Source organism: Falco rusticolus, chromosome 4, assembly GCF_015220075.1.
Source record: "Falco rusticolus isolate bFalRus1 chromosome 4, bFalRus1.pri, whole genome shotgun sequence".
NCBI classification, from domain to species: domain Eukaryota; kingdom Metazoa; phylum Chordata; class Aves; order Falconiformes; family Falconidae; genus Falco; species Falco rusticolus.
This window is the reverse complement of record NC_051190.1, coordinates 67357542-67375703: the sequence shown is the minus strand read 5'-3', so window position 1 is coordinate 67375703 and position 18162 is coordinate 67357542. Positions and strand designations below refer to the sequence as shown.

General features: G+C 47.0%; 1 protein-coding gene across 1 annotated transcript in view; it reads left to right on the top strand.

The window, feature by feature from the left end:
- The first annotated feature begins 2062 nt into the window (after positions 1 to 2062).
- JCAD (junctional cadherin 5 associated) overlaps positions 2063 to 18162 on the top strand; it is a 66546-nt gene continuing 50446 nt past the window's right edge. The window contains exon 1 of the mRNA XM_037384800.1: positions 2063 to 2175. The gene's annotated coding sequence lies outside the window, so the exon portion shown is untranslated. The remainder of the gene's footprint in view (positions 2176 to 18162) is intronic.

The window sequence follows — 18162 nt, the reverse complement described above, 5'->3', positions numbered from 1 at the left end:
GCTTCTGCTGGCCTCTCTTCCTCCTGCTGTTTCCTATCAAGCCAGCTAAACAAAAGTGAAAAATACACCCCTCTGCAGCACAGAAATTTCCTTTGTGCATGCAAATATCCTCCATGCAGGTGAAGGAGGGAGCATAAGAGAAGGAGACAGGTTGTTTTCTTCCTAAAGTCGTGTCTGGCGGCTTGCAATGTTGGTGCGCAGATCTGATGCTTGTCATACCAGTATCTCTGCAAACTAGGAGACCTGGGGTCTTCCAGCTGGACCCCTACCCCCCAGGAGTGCTGTAGCAACACCTGCCCCTGCCCCAGGAGCATTCTCATGCCTGCTGTCCTTGTGGCGTCCCATACAAGGATGAGGTAGAACCTGTATCTGGGGAACATCAGTGGGGTTCATCTTACAGCAGTTACAGCAATGCTGAAGAAAGCCAGCTGGGGTGGAGTGAGCTGCTCAAGTGGTGGAAGGAAAAGTTGGTTGATGGGCCAGAGGCACGGTGGTGGGAGGTGTGGGGACATTCTGCTTCTAGCTCAGGTGCACATCCCTGCCCGTGACACAGATGCTTGGTATCCCAGTGGTCTACCCAGCAAAAGCCCAAGCTCAGGTGAGTCAGACTGAGCCAAGCATCCAGGTGGAACTCAGAGAGCTCAGCCTGAGCTCTGGGAAGCAGGCTAACATCCCTGGAGATGCTCCAGTCCATTCTGAGAACCTGAGGGCTGAGCTGGGCAACAGGCTTTTAACCATGCTGGCAGTTACAGATACCAGTCCTGTGCATCACCACAAACTCTGTACCTGGGTGACCCGGTAAGATAATGCCCAGTGCTCCTGGCCAGCACCCCAGGAGCCAGGCACAGGCTGTGACACCCCAGCCAGCTGCCAGCTCCTGCTGGAGGCTGGATGCTCCGCTGCCTCTCCTGCAGGACACCGTCCTCTGTGCCAGGGTGGGAGGTCCGCCCGCGGTTTTCAGATGGGATGATTATGTCTGCAAAGCACTCGAGAATGCTTTGGGATGAAGAGCGTTATGTAAGTGTAAGATAATGCTATTTATAGAGCCAGGTTTTATTCAAAATGGAATTAAACTTGTCTTCCTGAAGCCTCTGCTGTCAAAGACAAATTGGAATTTGTCCCCTTTCCTCTGGTGTTTTGCATCCAAATTGTTTTCCTCGGTTCAGTCCAAAGTTTAAGAATGTGTTTTATTTACAAATCATACCTCTCAGAAAGTTAATAGATCTCTCTTCTGTCAGCTGTGAGGTGGCTCTGGAAGCCTGGACTGTAGCCATGCTTTGCAACCACAGCAGCTGTGGCACAAAAGTGCCATAAACTAGGAAATGAAGGCACAGTTTGGATTAAACAACACAAACCCCAAACCAGTGTCCTGGGCACGATATTTTGCCTGCATTTAACAATCCCCATAGCGATCCATGAGTGGCAGGGAGGGTATTAAGCTTACATCCCTGATGGAGATGGCATTTGTTCAGTGGGCTAATGTCTGTGCTCCTGCAGAACTGCAGACCTCGTGGCCTTTTAAAATCTTGCCTTATTACCTTAAAGAGCTTTATTTGGTCTTTTGAAATATTAGATTCAAATCCTTCATATCTGTACTTTTTACAAGCCATGAAAACCCAGATTGCTAGGATGCCTGCTGAAATCCATGCTAACAGGTGTTAGGAATATTGTTTTACAAGGTACGGCACCTTACATAGGTTAGTTTGCGCAATTCATCTGCTGCCCCTCACTTGCCATAGTATCTAGCATGAAATTCCACACATGCCTTTTATTTAGGAAAGAACACAAAAGTATGTTATCTTATTCCTCTGGAATTTTCCACAGTTATTTAGTCTGTTAGTTTAAGCATAATTGGTTAGCGGGCTCTTGAAATTTATATCTTAGCAGTACTTATTTACATCAGGCTTAAAGTAGTTCGTTTCAGTTGAGGTAAATGTGAAGCATTAGATTGCAAACGTACCTAATCCATCTCTCCTCCCCCATGACTAGAAATCCTGTGGTTAAAATAACACAGCCTCTATTCAGAGCACAAACTTAGAGCTGCTAGTGGGAGCAGGCTTGGGATTTAAACAACTCTCAGCAGATGAGTCTGTTCAAGGGTCTCTCTTGGGTTTGCTTTTCATCCTACTTCTGATCCATGAGAGGAAACCAGGCATTCTCCTCTGGGCATGCAAGGTAAAGATTTTCTGCATTCTGTATATGGTTGCATGTTCTTGTAAAGGAGTGTATAAATGTGATTTCAGAAATGCCGTTGCAAATGCAATTGTAAAAATATTGTTGCTTATAGAGCAAGAAGTGTTTGGCAAATGGCTTCACAATCTTTAACTGTTAATCTGGTCTTGTGGCTATTTCTGTATGACAGTGAAATGATGAAATGATAATCTTGCACAGAGGAGCAAACAGCAGTGATTCTCTGTCACACATTAGAGAGGCTGAGCATGTAGGCAATGTAGGAAATAAACCCAGTACTATTGCAGTCAAGCCAGATGAAAGCAAAACTGGCATTTTGTTGACTCTCAGGTATAGTCCCTCCTGGGTTTGTCCAGCTGCTGTAATCCCCGTGTGGGAGGCTGGGGCTGTGCCGCAGGATGGCACCGAGTCTGTTTACAGAGTATATGCTAATGCTGTTCCAGCATGACTTACAATAAAGGCAGAGCGGTGCTTTCAGAAATGTTTCGATGTGGCATGCCAGATAATTAACTGCCTTTATTTGCTCTTATTGCTTTCCAAGTCACAGGGGATGTAGGAAAGCATCGTCTTTTCCTTGAATCCTTATTTTATTTGAAATCCAGGAAACAAGCGTGATGTCTGTGCTGATGTCCAGGGAACTGTACTCCCAGTGCCGGAGTCTGTTAACTCTCCCAGCCCCAATGCTCTTGCTTTTCCTCGTGCTGTGATTCACAGGGGATCCCGAGTACCAGATCGGTCCTCCCACACCATGGTGTTCAAACACAGCAGGTCATGCTGCTGCATAACACAGGAACACCATTACTCAGATTTTTGCTTAATTTAAAAATACACTGCCCCTCCCTCCCCCGAGGCATGGGGCAGGGGGTGTGTGGTGGCGGGAGCACTTATAATGTCCCTCCATCAAGACAGCACTGAATGAACACTGCTCCAGGTGATACCTTGCCAGTGCTGGAGAAAGCCTTGTCTCCCACCCCAAGATGCTCCTTTTCCTCTTCTTTCCACTTCCCCTTCCCTTCCCTGAGTAAGACAGGATGGTTTCACAGTGTCCTGCCTGCAATAACTGGCCTCCCCTGGTCCCCGCTGTCCCACAGCCGTGTCACTTTGCTAGCACGCACTCCACTCCTCTGCTCCTCCAGAGAAGAGGAGGACCCTGCTTGGCACGCCAGGTCCCTCGCAGCGCAGAGCTGTCAGGCTGCAGGGAAGCCTCTTGGCTAGCAAATGTGCCCTCGTCCCCTGAGCCAACAATGCTGCTTTGTCCTGGAGGAAGAAATGCAGCTTTATCACTTGAGTGCCCAGCGCAGGGAGGGCAAGCAGGGCTGTAAGGAACACAAACACAGTTTTTCATGATACTCATGTACAGTGCGCCGTAGCAGAGAGGCAGCTCGGAGGAGAGAGAATACGCGCAGAACAAAGAAATGTGGTCAGGCAGTAACTATAAAATTTCAATATAGAAAGTGGAGCTGATGTCATTTTAATGTCCCGAGCAGTGCCAAGAATTCTAAGCTCTGTATCAAGATTCAGTGCAAATCCCCCACAAACTCACAATTTGTTCTTGTGGAAAAATGAACTTTTATGGAAAATATGTATGGGAACCTGCCAGAGGAGTGTGTTGCTTTATTTCTTTTATTAATTTTGAATGCATTAGTTCAGAGAGCAATCCCATTTTATCATCAGCTGCCTCTATCCAAGAAGCTGAAGCTCACATGCAAATACTGGAGGCGAGGGAACTATGGGTTTTTGTTTGATCAGTTGTTAGATGGGAAGAGCTCTTTGAGTAGGAAGGGGTGTGGGAAGCCTCAGTGGGATGACTGAGTTAAAGTTTTTTACCAGTGACATATCTGAATCGTGATAAGACACACTTGAATGGAACAGCATCATCAGCTATTATAACTCTGAATAGATCAAAGGTGGGATTGCTTGCAGCTCCTATGATTAAGTTTACTTATATGTGTCCTGCTATAAGACTGTATTTGCAGTTGCTTATAACTTTGCCAGGCTTGAACCGTTTAGACTGAGTTCTTCCAACTTGATTGTCTGCCTTGGGCTAAGTTCTTTTCTGGAAAATTTCAGCCAAAACTCTCCAGCCATTTCCAAGAATGAGCGTAGGGAAAAAGGCATTGTTGTCCAACTGGAAAAAAAAGAAAGGAAGAAACAGGAGGGGGGAACCTGGTGATCCTTTCTGTGGGTAGTTCTTATCCCTCTGCGCTTTGGAGCAGAGATCTGAAATTTGGCAGCTTTGTGTTAGGACTGCAATATTATTTTTTTTTCTTTACTTTGTAGATCTCCTCCAGTTTGGCTTAGTGATAGACTTTGAAGGGAAAAAATAGCAACTTATTAGGGATGTGCTAGGGCTGAGAAGTCAAAATCTGCTGAGCTTCCTTCCCACATGAGCGAGATCAGCCCAGCATCCTGGCAGCTCCCAGTACTGACCCTAGTGCTCCTGGACACAGTTGGTGCTACCAAGTTACTGCTGCTCCTGCTGCCTCCCCACAGCTTTGCAGGGTCTGGACTACCCTTCTGCTCTTTCTAGGAGCAAGATGAAACTGGTCTTTCCTCGTAATGCTGCTTAAGGCAGAGGGGTGGGGCAATGGAAATGCAGGCAGGGAACACCGCTTTTGACACCTTCCCTGCACAGCCAGGAGGCATCCAGGGGCCCTGGGGATGCTGGGCTAAGGGAAGGTATGGTACTGAGATGCTAAAGCTGAAGGATAGCATGGGACTGGGATGGGGAGTACATGGTACAAGTGAGGAGTCAGGGGCTCAGGAGGTTCAGGAACAGGGTGGGGAGATGTATGTCAAGGTGTGAGCCATAGGGAGAGCCCAGACATGCCAGAGCCTGACATGAAACCTGAGCTGCCCCATCCATGGTCCTCTTAGGGGGTATGAGTGCTGCTTTGCAGAACTGGCTTCAGTCCCGCTCTCCCTGCGGTCTTTCGTGGCGGGTCTCTCTGAGGCTTTCCCTAGCCTGCAGTCATCAGCTGTGGGGTTGCCCCGCTGTCTGCATGTGCCGTAAGACCCTGTTAATGAAGTATGCTCCTGGCGTGGCACCCAACGGGAGCTCTGCCTTGAGGATGTCCAGCACCGCCTGATACTGAACACCCTTGCACAGCCCCAGCCCCAGCTATATCTATTTGTTGACCACACTTGGTCTCAGCTCATGACTTTGAAGCACTGTGCTGTGGTGCTGTGAATCCTGCAAGGGTGGGTATGGGCATAGGTCTTGCTGCAGGGAAGACCCACTGCTTTGATGGGGACAGCTGGGTTGGGTGACCAAGCCAGACACCTGACAAACTGGTGGTTGATGTGATCAGCCTGGTTGCTTGCATGCCTGTCTCTTCCCTGTTTCTGTTTTGTTCAAGTGGCTAAAGCACCACCACACCCCTTACATAGGTACCAGAGACACTTGTGAAACACCCAGTAAACTTTGCCAGTGTTCAGAAAATCAGTAATTTCTATTCAGAGGAGGACTTGGGTAGCAAATAAAGCCTAGGATCACACTGAACACTAAAGATGAAACAAAATTCTACATCTTCTCCAGTGAAGACAGTCCATCCTGTACCATAGGATAAAGCTGATACCTCTGGCAAAGCACTGTGTGATCATTTAATTAGCAAGTGTATCATAACACATAGCACAAGGGAGGCCTAATTCTGGCATCTCTTGCCTCATGGGTTTTTCAGTCTTAGCAGTTTTCTTAGAGCCTATTTTTGTATGCAATATATATGCAGCATTTGCAGACAGATGGTGAAATCTCAGTGTTTCCGTTTTGCCACTTGACGTGATTGCCACATTGCAAGATGGGGAGCTGCAGGCTGCTTGTTTCTGCCCCTGCTGACGTGGCAGGGAGAGGTGGTTTCCTTCACTTCTTTTATGGCCATGGGTTACGAAGCACCCTGTACAGCCTCTCCCACAAATCTAGGCAATAGAGTGTCATCATCTCCGTCAGCTCCCGGGAGCCTCATGCACACCCCAGAGCTCAGCTGTAGACGATGTAGAAGCAAAGGCCAGAAGAACAGGAGCTGACAATGTGAGAAGACCAGAGCTGCTTACAGACAGCTACTGAGAGATGAAGGAGTTCTAAGAGGCTGTGAGACAGTGTGGGCCAGGATTGCAGGCAGGGCTTGCTGCAAACGGGCATCCTCGCCTTTGTCAAGGACGTCACAAGAAGGAGTCTTAAGCAGGGGGTTGCAGAAGAAGTGAAACAGAAAAGGAAAAGGAGTGGCGGATGCTTACGGGCTTCTGCTCTGAGTGTCATGGAAAAAAGAGAAGAAAGTACGTGTATGGACACTGTGGCAAACAGTGCCCTAAACTTTGGTGCTGGATGAGAGCAGATGGATGAAGTGGAGACTTACAGTCAAAGGACCAGAGATCCTTATTGGGGATGTCCTTGTGGAAGTTGTCACAAAAGAAATAAATCTGGGAAGCTGTTGGTGTTACAACGTCGATGTGATGTTTACAAGCAACATCACGAATGAAGCAGTCAGGTCTGTGAATAAGGTTTCTTGCACAGCTCTGGAAGAGCTGGTGTCCTAATCTGCAACCCTGGCTGGTCCCACCAGCTCCTTTTGCTGCACACAGCCCAGGGAAAGTGTGAGATCATCTTATGAGTGCTAACCAAAATCTTCATTGCTTTTTGAATAGCTTGACCTGCTTGAGACCCAGACCTTGCTCCTACCCCACCTCTATTCCCAGCCAGCTACTGGCTATATTCCATCATGGTCTCCCTGCAGTTTTGGTCTGAATTAAACCAGTATGTGTGACATGCCCAGTTCAACAATCACAACACTGTGCCTTGGGACTTAGCCTTTGCTGGAAACTAAAGTACATGCGATTAATTCTGCAGCTCCTCAATGAACAAAATGGAGCTTTTGTGTAATTCCTATTTCTCATTTGTTCCCAAATAGTCATGAATCAAGAATTATTTTGTTTTGGAAATTAATGTTTTTTTTCCAAATGATCTGCTTTGACCTGCTCTGCAGATCCCCATGTCTCCACAGATTGTGTGGGCCAGGTTTTCTGTCCTGAGCCATGCCAGGGTCTTGGGTTTCTACAGGTGGTTGGTTGTACGGTGACACTGAGGTCCTCAAATCCTGTGCCTGGAGAGAACTAGATTGATCCCAACAGTAACAGACGCTTACTGCCTTCCCACGGTCGCACCCCAGATGTAAATTTGTCTTCGTGTTATTCTGCTGTCCAGTGACATGTGATGGGGCATGAAACATCAAAGGATTTTTTTTCATAAACGGGTGCACAGATTTTGTCTCCTGCCAAGATACAGCCATGGATGAGTACTCTTGTAGCAGCCATCTTGATAATCCGAACAGTGTTCTCCTGTATAAATAATGTCCTACTTCTTACAGGGAATCTGCCATGTCTTCAGATGTGTCCATGAAATATGTGTCACCTTTACAGAATCCTCCAATTTTAAGGACACTTTGGAAAAGTGATTTGTTTGGTGGTCTGTTGGCTTGTGACTTAAATTCAGAAAAGGAATGAATACACAGTTGTATCAGAAAAGAAAAACTCATTTCTGATAAGGTAAAAGCCTTACCTTTTTCAAAAGAAGCAGACTAGCACAGGGTGATGAAAATGAATGTTTCAGCCTTTTGCACTGGTGAAGACCATTTGGAAAACTCCTACCAAGACATAAATTCAAGTTTCCTCCCCAGAGGCGAGTGTCATGGGGTCCCCTAAGTCCCCTAAGTCTATCAATTCATTTATAACACCTTTGTGAATCCCACAGTCCAACTCTATGTATTAGATTTATGACACACACAGGTTCCTAATAACCTCAAACTCATTGAGGGTTTTTTAACTGCTTACAGCCTTTTAGCATGTTTTCAGTTTTTTGGGTTTTTTTAGATGTCTTGTCCCTCAGCAGTGAATTTACCTTGTTTTCTCTTCTTTTCTGCTACTGCCGGCTGGATGTTTATGCCCTTGGCATTTTCTACCTGCAGGGCAGAAAGCACCTCCTTGTACCAAACCTCTGACTGCACGGCACTGAGCTTCGGCTGTGCCAGGCTCACCGCACAAGGTGACTCCAGCTCTGTAGCTACAGGGCTCAAGAAACTCTCACCTGAGTTGTCATCCCTGAGCCTCAACCAAACCAAGCAGGCTTTTAAAGTGAACCTGTGTTGAAATGTGCCACCCTCTAGTATCAAGGCTGTGATTGTGTGTCTGTTGAACTGTTGTGCCCTCCTCCTTGGGCACACAGTCCTGCTGCTGCGTGTCGGGTCGCTAGCTGCCAGGCAGGGTATCGCTTGTGGAGCTAAACCCTATACTTCTACCCCCTGCCATCTCATCAGGCAAAATGTCAGTGGAGCTTGCAGAATGGCTTTCTCACACAGCACATCCACTGCCGGGACTGCCAGGGTTTGTACCCCTGCTGCACTTTAGCACCAGGCAGAAATGACGATGTCAATAACGTATCTTGGAGAAGCAATCAAATGAAATTACTTTCTCCTTCTTCACCGCTTTTGTTCTTAATGGTTTGCTTTGGCCTCTTGCATATGTGTAATCAAATGCTGCTGCTTTCCATATGCTACAGCTCGCTGTGTTTAAGTTGAGAGGATTCTCCCTTAAATATTTATTTAAACAATAGCACCCCTTCAGCTCTTTATAAATTGCTGTACAAAACTGCCCTTTGTAAAAGACCCCATCCATGTTTTTAAGATTTATTTGAACTGTTTTCTTGCCTCACTGCTGTGCTGTGGGACAGTACCCTACTTCCCAGGGTTGCAGATCCCACAGCTCAGAAAGCTGGTGGCTGCTCCACAGAGCTTACAGACCCAGCCTCAAATTGTGCCAGCAGCTCCCAGAGTCGCAGGGGAGAGTTTCAGCAGTCATATTGGTTTTGTCCCAGGAACTCAATGACCCTGTAACTTCCAGGAATAAGCTCCATCCAGAAAAGCTTCAGGAAAGCTGCTCTGAGAGTTGTCTCTTTCTACTGTTATCCACATACGATGTCTGAGGCTGGAAACACAGGGATGCCAACCCTCCGCAGTTCTCGCCAGCCAAGGGAGTGGAGGCTGCTGATACCTTTCAACAGTATTTAAACTATAACTTCAGAACCTGTAGTTCTGGGCATTTTCTGAGCAAAAGAACTTCAAGGCACATAAAAGAAGCTCCGTACCATTCAGTTGGAGTCCACAAATCTATAGAAGGACTCACCATCCAAAATAAAAAGATTTTTATATTGTACATGAAAGAGAGGATTCAAACTCTTCACTTAGCAGGCCATTTATTTGTATTTAATTTTAGCTGAAGGCATATTTTCACCACAGTATTGGTTGTATTAATGCTAGCTGTTAAAAAGTTTGCCCAAAGTTGTCAGTGTTGAAGAATAAGTGGCAAAGAGCTACAGGCCTTCTGCATTTCTAATTCCACATTATTCCAGCATCTTGATGAATCAGACACTGGCAAACTCTCTATAGTCAACATGAGTTTGGGTAGAAATTAGATTACTCACCCGCTACAGTAAGTGCAAAGGAGATAATACATTATGCTGTTCCTTAGCTATAATTGAGGCTCATCTCCCCATTCTAGGCTCTGTGTGGGTTTAATCACGGGAGCTAAACAGGGAGGAAGTACCAGAGCTTCTCTGAATCACTTTTATTCTTTGTCAGTAATTACATCGAGGCATATTTCCATGGAGACTGAGAGTGGTGCCATCAGCCTGCTGTCCCTCAGGTCCCCCTGAAACCTTCACTTGCTTTGCTAAATGCAGCGTGTCTCTGGATGGTCCCTTGGGAGGTAGAGGCAGGCTGCGTTTTGCTCAAGATCCTTCTTGTTCTGAGTGCAGATTTCAACTGACTACATTAAAAGATAGATCCTTTTGAGAGCAAATGCTATTGGTGAACCTGGGGGATCAATTAGCCTTTTCTGGTGGCTGAGGATTATTGCAGAAACAGTTTTGAACATCAGGAGGGCATTGAGTATTACTTTCCTCCCACGGTGAATGCAATATTTGGAAAGTCTGCCTCAGACATCCTTTTCCTTTTTCCAGTCTGAACTGGAAAGACCTCCTTGTACTTTTCTCTCCATCAGACAAGGCCATCGTCAGCAATATAGATGTAGTATCACCGTTCAATAATTTCAAATCAATACTTCATTACTTTGGTCTGTTCAGAGGAAGCACATTTTTCGCTGCATGGGTATATGGAGCCTTTATCCAGCTCGCATCCACTCAGTCCTCTTGTGTCAGTGTTAGGGTCAATTCCTTCCTTTTAATTTCCTCCCATTCTTCACTCACAGCATCTGGAGTAGACCTTTGACAGTGAATGTGTCTGAAAGAGTGTTTCCAGAATGAAGTTCTTAAATATTTTTTTTTTAATTTCTTGCCTCTACTAGTCAATCTGAACAGCTGCTTGGTAGCAAGAAAGGGTTCTTTCTTCCTCTCCTTCCAAGCTTTTGCCTTTCAGCTGTAGCTTTTGCATAGCTCCTGCATTGTACATGGCTGCATTTGGCCCATCATTCCCATTTCGTGGGAACTTCTGAACGATGTACCTTTGTCTTTGTACACAATCGGGTCAGAAAGTCAAATTGCAGAAAATTTGAGGGAGCTGCATGGTCCTGAAAATGCTGTTTCAGCAGACATGTCCAGGTCACTTAGTTCCAGGAACAAAATATTTTGATGGTTCAGAGCTGAAATAACTTGTTTCCAGTTTGAGCAGAACAACAGGACTGCTGACTTCTCTCAGCTTGACATTAATCTGTGCCCTCTCTTATCTGCTTTGGCGTCTCATGGGGGCTTGTGCTTATCAGCAGTAGCTATGGCTCACCAGTTGGGCTGCATGCACCCATGAACCACAGCAATCACACTCCTCTGTCCTTCCACTGGAGGTGGGAACACCTCTTCCACCAAGGAACAGGCTTTTGTTGTGATCTTGCACACTTGTAGTGGAAAGTATTCACCCAGAAAAAGGACTTCAGTGATGTCACCCAAAGCACTGCAGCAGAAATCCCATCTCCTCCTGGAAGCCCCTGGAGTCCTGAGAGAAGACACTGAAAAGGGAAAGACTGAGGAAACCCACCCATGTACCGTGACCTGAAGCTGTGCCAGAAGAAGCAAGGCCACTCATTTCACTTTACTCATGCAGGGGCTGGAGCTGCCTCCTGGACGTGGTGAGACTGCCTTCCCAACCTCCATCCTCCCAGATCTGGAGAAGAGGCTTGAAGCGTGATGCCCCACATCTGCACTGGCTGTCCTACCCACAAAGCCAGCCATTGCCTTCTGTCCATTAAGTGCTGGAGGGCTGTGGACAGGACAGGCACGGGACAAGAGCAGAACCAGGCACTGTGACCACTGTACAGGGCACCCCTGCAGAGGTCCCTGACATTTGCACGGCCAAGGTAAGCTCAAAGAAGCATTGATTTAATTCAGCCATGTTTGTGTGACTGCATGAGCACTGAAACAGTGTGAGTCCATATGATTAACTGTTGTTATTTATTAAGTATATTACTGCCCAGTGCTGGACCTGAACTCTCCAAAACGAAGCCCAGTATATACAATCAGTCTTGCCTCTCTCCAAACAGGGCCCAGCATCAATCATGACACTGTAAATTGTTTATACTGAACTGCAGACACCATAACTTATTAAATAACTCTCTTGTCAGTCAGATAAGTAAATATTTCGAAAGACTCTGAACACCCGGGCAAGCTCCAGCTTCCCAGCCCAGCTCCAAATGGATCCAAGTTAACAGGGGACCAGATTTGCCTTGCCTTTGATGTCCCTGCTCCAAATCGGGTCGAGAAGGGCTCTGAAAACAAGTTTCCCTAAGGGAGGCTAGTGCAGTTTTAAAGATGCTCAACTTTCTGTAGAGGTAACGGGAGGAAGAAAACCACGTAAAGTGTTTGCAAAGAAACTGTCTTCCTGAAGCTGTAAATGTGAACTTTTGGGAGTCAGAGCCTCCTCTTCCTTCTCCGCTTAACCCAGACAAACGAGGTGGATGTCAGCAAACCTCTGCTGCAGAAAGGATGGAGCGTTCACTCCCTGGGCTGTAGCTAGAGACTGCAGTGGTGCATCTCTCACACTGTTGGTGAAACAGGTGGTGGTAGCACCTTCACACAACTGCCTTGTGGTGCAGGCAGCAGTTTCACGGGCTTTGCACGTGGGAAAGGGAAAGGTGTTGGCATTGATTCCCACACCTCCATTGCCTGCCCGTGGTAAGGCACTGTGCTTTTGAAAGCACGCCATTTCACAGCTAACTGCTTCTGAAACATTCAGCTCTGTTTTGTTTAGGATGTTGTTTTACAAGATATTTCTTTCCAATCATTTCCAACAATTATTTGGGATCTCTTTCCTTTTGAGTTCACCGAGTTGTACCAGTTCACCACCTCCTCAAAAGGGATCGTGTTACAGGCAGGAATGCAGAGTTGAAAGGGCCTGAGTCTTTGCAACAGGAATTTGTTTTGGAAGCCAGCGAGTTGGAAGGAGTGGAAATGGGCAGCCCACCAAGGGCTTCGACAGGATTATCCCACCCTTTCAGCAGGCCACAGCCGGGGCAACCCATGGGCTGAGGCTGAGCCCGCTTCCAGGGGAGGCAGGGACAGACAGGCCACTCTTACCAGCAGTTTTATACAGCACAAGATCTGGTCCTGTTGTTTGATACCTCATCTGAAAAATCTCCTTGGGCATGGACCTCACTAAGGTGGCAGCCACCATGCGTGCTGGAAACCTTCGCGTGGGTGCAGCTGGCTGCACTCTGCTGCTGCCGGGTGGCAGGCGTGCTGAGGGGGCAGTTTTCCATGCAGAAGCCCATCAAAGGCCATGCACAAAGTTCATTATCAGCTGAAAACTCATTGACTTGAGGCTAACCTGATGCTGAGCCACTGGCTCAACTGCATGTTTGACGTTTATTCATTTGGCACCTGACCAGGACCTCCTTTCCTGAATTCCTTCAATGAGATTTTAATTCTTTGCCTTTTTAGTTACTTTGGTACCCCCTGCTGCTGGTGCATCTGGGCAGTTTTCTTAAAATGTATGTTTCCATGCGCTGTGTGCATTACTTATTTAATGTCAGAGGCATGTGTGAGGCTCTCCATGTTTGCAAGAAGACAGGGTTTTCATCCCAAGACTAAATCAAATGCTGCCAAAACAACGCAGTACAGACATAAATAAAACATATGTCGTAGAGACAAAATGTCCCTGGTTCTCATCTCCTTAAATATCTATTTGTGTTTGTGCACAAGCATAATTATTGGCACTCCTACCTCAATGTATTCAGTACAAAATGATGATTAATTGAGAAAAGAAGTTAAAAAAAAATAATAGTAATTTCCTCCTGAGGTAGCACAAGTGGGTAGATGCAGAGGGGAGATGGGAAAAGGGTACAGAAGTAACATTGATCTGGTGGCACACACACCAATGTGAAATACAGCCAATACAGTCAATATGTTCATGTCCCACAGGTGCAGAGAGATTTCACACATTGGAGTAAATGTTTCCTAATTCCTAGACACACATGATAAAAAAGGACAGTGCACAGAAGGAAACATATTCAGGGAACCTGCCAGAAAGAAAGGTGCTATTTTTTAAAAGAGAACTGGAAACACTCCAGCTCTGGATCCAGACCCAGCTCTAGCCTCCAGCCATGAATACCAACGCATACTAACGCTGCACCGTGCAAGCTGCCACCACTGTTACGGGCTACATCCCTGTACTGCATTGTTTACATGGCTGTCAGTGAATGGGGTGTCCCAGTGTGCTGTATGCACCTGTGGATGTTACAGGAGGAATATTCTCCCAGCACCTGGAGCCCTAAAGCCCCAGGACTCCCATACTGTGCAGGACCCTGCAGCTCAGATAGCCCATCACTGGCATGTCCCCTCTCCCATGCTGGGGAAAGGGATAATCCATCTTTTCCATCACCCACTGCCTTCCCCTGGATGCATACCCTGCTGGCTTCTTTATGAGTTGGTGATAAGTTGGTCACTGGTACATGAGGCTTTTGTGTAAGCTAAAGGTAGAACGCAGCTGCCTCTCTGTCACTGTTCCTATTGACCAGCACCTACAAAGGGAAGTTTGCAATGGTGGTAGATTTGCCCTTAACTAAGTGCATTTCTTTTCTTATCTCCATTGTAACATGTCACTGTTTTTTCAACCATTAGTGATTTTTTCCCCCCTCTTAACATTGTCTCTGATTTCTGTGTCACGAGGGGGAGTATTGTCAGATCGCATTCTCGTGATGGGAGAGGCAGAAAATCCGTTCTGTATATCATGTGCCCTTGGCTCCCAACACCACAAAGGATTTCTTCAAGCCCTGCTCATTATCTCGTTTTATACTTTAAAAGAAAAGCTAAAATGCTGGTGACAAATGGCCTCGTTTATCACATTTAATTGACTGACTGTTCTTTTAAGCCTCTGAAATACACACTTTGGGACAAAGCACTGGAAAAAGAACATGCCATTTACCCTGGTCTGCTGCCAGGTCACATTAAAAAATGTTCAGGAGGTGTTTGCTAGACCAGTACATGGAGTACACTTTCTCCAGCAGTGTGTCTCTGACTGTATGTGTTGCTCTTCGAAAAGGAGATTGAGCAATTGCTTCAGAGGTACTTTTTATCTTTTTCTAATTGCACTAACAACTTTACTAGGAACTTGTGGATGTGCAGCACAAGACCTATTCACTCTGGAGAGGACAGGACTTGGCAAAAGGTGCAAGGGTCCATGAAGTGGAAACATAGCCATTCTGGAGGTGCCCAGCTATATGCACAGCTTTTACCATGGTGAGGTTGCCAATATTGATTACAGTAACAGAACTGAGTAGCATGCACTGAAAGGGAGCACCTCGCTTCTAACTCCTGCTTCCCAGCCCCTCGCATGTTTTGCCTTGCCACAGCAGAGCCCCTGCCCCATTTGAAGCCCTGCCTGGGCCAGCCCATGTGTGGCTCTTTGGGACACCAAGACTGGGGTACAAAGCTTTCCCACAGCAGGGCCCACGCTCTGAGTAGCTGCTCCCCCTTCTCTCTCCTTGGTGCTGTGCAGCCTGCAGCTCCCACAGCTCCCACTCTGCAGGTGCTACCTGCTGTGCCACCCCAGGCTTCACCTGTGGGGTATGTGGGTGCACTCTCACCCCAGCACCTTTTCCTCCTGGTTTCTACCAGCCTTGTCATCCCTTACATGAGCAAGCAGAAATGGGGTTGGAGTGAAACTGCTATGGGAAGGGTGAAGCCATTAGGGGTGAAGGGTGAAGTTGTATGTGGAAGGTGTCAATAATTCCACGTTTTCTAGGGGACTGCCTAGAATGGGACCCTGGAGGTCTCCCTTCATCCCAGAACTAACCTGCATGTTGACTTACAGCTGAGGCAATGGCAAAATAGACCAATGTGCTTGTTGCAGTTGCAGCAGGGCTGCGCTGGCTGTGGGTTGCAGGAATGACAAACTGGAGATAGGGACTGAAAAGCCCTAAGATGCAGTCTGAGAGGGATGAATGCACAGCTCTCCCCAGCATCCCTGAGCCAGGCTGGTGCTGGCTGCCTGGGCTGCTGCTGGCTCTGAGGACCTGCGGCTGTGATGGGTCACAGGCTGACTAAGTACCTATAATATCTTACTGTTGGGAAAAAAAATCCCCCAAACTCCACTGTGGAGTATATAAATAGAAATACAGCATGCAAGACATCTCCTTTCCATCTGTTCAGCTCCCCCTGTTAGTGTGAGACTTCACCTAGAGATTTTTTTTTATGGATGGGGATGCTATTCCTCAAGAAAGGTGTATTCAGGTATGTGCAGGAAGGTAGGCTAAAGAAACTGGGTTTGAATAAAGAACAGATGTCTGAAGGGAGAAATAATAGCTTTCAGACACATAAGGGGCTGAGCAAAATGGAAGTAAATAACTGCTCTCTGTCCCGGCTGTAGACAGCAGCCACATGCTGCAGTTTCAGGGAGGGTGTGTACTGCCTCTGGCTGGGAGGGAGTTAAGAAAGAGTTAGACAGATTTGAGAAATGTTGCTAACAGTAAGAGTAGTAAAACGCTGAAATACTTTGTCTCAAGAGACTGTGGAGGTTCTGTTATTAGAGGTTTTTAAGAACAGGTTATCCAGACATCTGTAAGGACTGGCTTAGGCATGGGGTGAAGGGATGGACTGGAGCCAGTCCGAGTCCCCAGGGACCCTTCTGCATGCCATTTTCATCATATTAATGTAAACACATGAGACTCCTCTTATAAAGTACTAAAAACGTAACCCCGGTTTCTAAACAACCCCCCAAAAAGGTTTCAGTCTCGACTGAGCCTGTGTCCAGTTTGAAGATGGAAAGCTTATGACTCCTTTCCCACCCCACCCTTAGACAAACCTGCTGCAAAGGGGCCACTGAACCCCAAAGTCACAGAAAATTTCTCCCCCCTCCTGTCCTCTGCTGCCCTGGGAGACCCAAGCTGGAAAGGGCAGCGGCAGGACCCTTGCCCTGAACGTCACCAAAGTCCAGTGCCCGAGGAGAGCTGGTCCCACATTCCTGCTCCTCCCCATGGCAGCACACACAGGGCACCCCAAAGCCCAGTGCCACCCCCCATGGCTGCTCATCCCCAGGGGGACCCAGTCCCTTCCCAGCCCCAGCCACCCCATGCTGCCCACTGCAGGACTCAGCATCACATCCTAAGTAAAAGATTGACACCAATCCCACTGCCCTGATTAGCAGACCATCTAATCCCCGTGATGTCAGCAGGGTTTTGCATGGCAGGATTTGGCCCACTGCCCTTGTGCAGGTGCTGCTGAAGGGCTTTAGGTTTCATTTCCCTGTCTTCTGGCTGGTAGCGGGCGGGAGGAGGCTGCGGCATGAGCCTGCAGTAGGAGCCTGTGCTGGGGTTTTAGCCACCCAGCAAAATTCACAGCCAAGTTTTGTTTATCTTGGTGGGAAAATGGGACAGAAGGGTGTTTCCTGAAAAATGCAGAAAAATCCCACCATGCAGATCCTCTTTAACTACACAACATATATATGCATATATGTATGCATTTGATTATATCAATGTCTATAAATATATATATTGCATTTCTACTGCTTTCATGCTTCCTACAAGCACAGTTTCTGGGGCTAACACAAGGTAACGTGTGGCAAGGGGAGGAAAAGGAGAGACAGAAGGAGAGGAAACTGCTGCCGGACACAGAGGCTCTCCTCTAACCTCCATTTTTACACTGATGGAATGTACCCAGAGACTGTTTCTACTATTTAAGGAAAAAGGTTCCTATACAAAATCCTGTGGTTTTGAAGTGATCCTTTTATAGGCATAAAGAGATTTTTCCACATCCCTCTATTTGATTTCTTTTTTTACTCAGACCTGGCTACTCAAGTAGATACTTGCAGAATATCATGCACTGGAATCAGACACTTGGTTCCTATTCTTGGTACTGGAGATCAAATATCTCACCAGTTTACCACATAAAACCACAGGGATGCAAAATGAAGTCAGTTTAGCTGTAGGGCAGTGCAAGAGAGAGTTGAATTTGGTCCTGTACCCATCCTGAGGGATTCTGAGCTGGCAATGCCCCATCACAGACTTGAATCTACTGTATGTTCTGCAATGGCATCGCCATAGTCATCTCATGCTTCTCAAGAGTAGCGAACAACGGCATCTGTAATCTCATTTGGAAATAAGATTAACTGTATGTTAACATTGAGTTAATAACATGATTTTTTAGGGTGTGTAGCCTAAACAGCAGTTGGATGCAATGCACAACCTGCCCCTCGCGCGGGGACCTGAACGCTCATCTGTCCCAGAAGTGGGAGATGTGGCATTCATGTCCGTTTGGGCCCAGAAAACAGTCAGCACACCCTGCCTCCTGGACAGTGAGTTGTCAGCAGCGGTGTGGGATGGGGAGGTGACGGGTGCCTGGGCTGTGGTTGTGAATGCTCTTGCAGGAAGACTTAGCCAGATAGCATGCATCACGTGTGGGGTCTCAGGTGTGAGACATCCAGCCCAAGAGCAGATGAAGAGAGGAAGCAAAGCAAATCTTAGGGAGTAAGCCCACAGACACCTGAG